The sequence below is a fragment of the Petromyzon marinus genome, unplaced genomic scaffold (assembly GCF_048934315.1).
Source record: "Petromyzon marinus isolate PM22_M1 ecotype Great Lakes invasive population unplaced genomic scaffold, UKy_Petmar_22M1.pri1.0 PM_G_Scaffold_61, whole genome shotgun sequence".
Classification (NCBI taxonomy): domain Eukaryota; kingdom Metazoa; phylum Chordata; class Hyperoartia; order Petromyzontiformes; family Petromyzontidae; genus Petromyzon; species Petromyzon marinus.
This window is the reverse complement of record NW_027423015.1, coordinates 407,501-410,000: the sequence shown is the minus strand read 5'-3', so window position 1 is coordinate 410,000 and position 2,500 is coordinate 407,501. Positions and strand designations below refer to the sequence as shown.

The 2,500-nt window shown below is 39.4% G+C and overlaps 1 pseudogene; it reads left to right on the top strand.

Annotated features, from left to right (window-relative positions):
- LOC142919807 (28S ribosomal RNA) overlaps positions 1 to 2,500 on the top strand; it is a 10,595-nt pseudogene that overhangs the window by 5,276 nt on the left and 2,819 nt on the right.

Sequence of the window (2,500 nt, the reverse complement as noted above, 5' to 3'; positions counted from 1 at the left end):
GGTATGGCCGCCAATCTAGCGATCTTGGAATCATTTTGTGGGCTATCGGGATTGGAGGTTCAGGCCAGAAAGTGCCAGGGCTTCATGATAAGCCCAACCAAAGATTCATATACGGTGAACAACTGCGACCCATGGACTATCAAAAATAAAGATGTCCATATGATCCAACCTGATGAATCAACGAAATACCTTGGTCTGAAAATTGGCCCTTGGACTGGCACTATACAGCCTGATCTACATTGTCAGCTAAAGACATGGATCTCGAAAATCGATGAGGCGCCTCTGAAGCCAACTCAGAAGGTTGAACTACTCAATGCCTATGCCCTACCCAGATTGTTATATCCTGCAGACCACTCGGACTGCAAGCAATCAACTCTCCGTGGGTTGGACCAAGAGATTAGAAAGGCGGTAAAAGGATGGCTCCACCTTCCCGCTTCAACTTGTGATGGACTGTTATATGCCAGAGCCCGAGACGGAGGCCTTGCCATCTTGAAACTGGAAAAAACAATCCCTTCGGTTCAAGTTAGAAGGCTGCAACGTATAGCAAACTCGTCCGATGCTATCACCCGTAATATTGTGTCCTCGCAGGGTATGGAGGAAGAATACCGTAATTTGTGGGTACGAGCAGGGGGTGACAGTGATGCAATCCCAACATTCGTTCTCAGGGACTCGGTGTCAAAAGAACCTGTATATCCGAGACCCTGCGATTGGAGGGAGCATGAATTTCAGAGATGGTGCGAAAAGCCGGTTCAAGGAAGGGGCATTGTAAACTTTGCGCATGATAGAATCAGTAATGCTTGGTTGAGGCCATGGTGCGGCTTTAAACAATGCTTCTTTATCGCAGCACTACAACTAAGGGCAAATATTTACCCAACAAGAGAAAGCTTGAACAGAGGCAGAGATGGGGCCTTACGTTCCTGCAGGAAATGCTCTGCCAGACTCGAGTCCCTTTCGCACATTCTCGGTCAATGTCCTGCAGTACAGAAAGCAAGAATTGCGCGACATAACAAGATCACTAACATTCTGGCAGACGAAGCGGCTAGATTGGGCTGGTCTGTATACAAAGAGCCACGGTTCATATCCGAGACGGGAGAGATGAGAAAGCCTGACCTCGTGTTTGCAAAAGATGAGGAGGCGGTTGTGATCGATGTCACCGTCCGTTTTGAGCTTTCAAAGAATACCTTGTCAGATGCTGCCTCGCACAAAGTTTCGTACTATACCCCTCTTGGTGATCAAGTCAAAGTGCTGACGAAGGCTAGCAAGGTCACATTCTTTGGATTCCCGGTTGGGGCAAGAGGAAAGTGGCCCCTTGAGAATAACGAGGTACTTACCTCCCTGGGCCTGACCAAACCCAGAACGACATCACTGGCCAAGATGATTTCCCGCAGAACGCTGCTTTTCTCTCTTGATATTCTGAGAATGTTCTGTGGAAATTATGCGGTCTATGAACAGTCATAGACAACCTCCGAAACAAATAATAGTTTTGTTTTAAGATGTCATTTGTTTTAGATTGATTTTGTTATTTTCGAAGGTGAAGTCGGTTTTTATTTCATTTTACTATTTTCCACAATTTAGATTGTTATTTTCCAAGACGAAGTCTTGGTTCTTTTTTTTATTGTTAGTTTTTTTTTTTAACACGTCGTATTTGTTACTTTAGAGCTTAGAGGGGACTTTATTTTCGCCTTACTATTTTCTGCCTACAAAGAAGATTAAAAATAAGCTTTTTTCAAGATGGTTTTGTTATTTTCCAAGGTGAAGTCTTGGTATTCTTATTTTACTATTTTCCATAAAGAAGACCTTTCTTTTAGATTTTGTTATTTTCCAAGACGAAGACTTGGTATTTTTATTATATTGCCATTTTTTTACACGAAACTTATTCAAGAGCACTTATATAGATTAGACTTTGTTATTTTAATTCTTTATTTTTGGACTACATCAGTTCGAGAGTCCTGTAACTTACTATTTTCTGCCTACAAAGAAGATTAGAAATAAGCTTTATTTAAGATGTTTTAGATTAGATTTTGTTATTTTCCAAGGTGAAGTCTTGGTTTTTTATTTTACTATTTTCCACAAAGAAGACTTTTCTTTTCTTTTAGACTTTGTTATTTTCCAAGACGAAGACTTGGTATTTTTTTGCTATTTTTTACAGGAAGCTTTATTCAAGAGCACTTATATAGATTAGACTTTGTTATTTTAATTCTTTATTTTTGCACTACATCAGTTCGAGAGAAGACTACAAACCAGCTTTATTTAAGATGTTTTAGATTAGATTTTGTTATTTTCCAAGGTGAAGTCTTGGTTTTTTATTTTACTATTTTCCACAAAGAAGACTTTTCTTTTAGATTTTGTTATTTTCCAAGACGAAGACTTGGTATTTTTTTATTGCTATTTTTTTACACGAAGCCTATTCAAGAGCACTTATATAGATTAGACTTTGTTATTATAATTCTTTATTTTTGGACTACATCAGTTCGAGAGTCCTGTAACTTACTATTTTCTG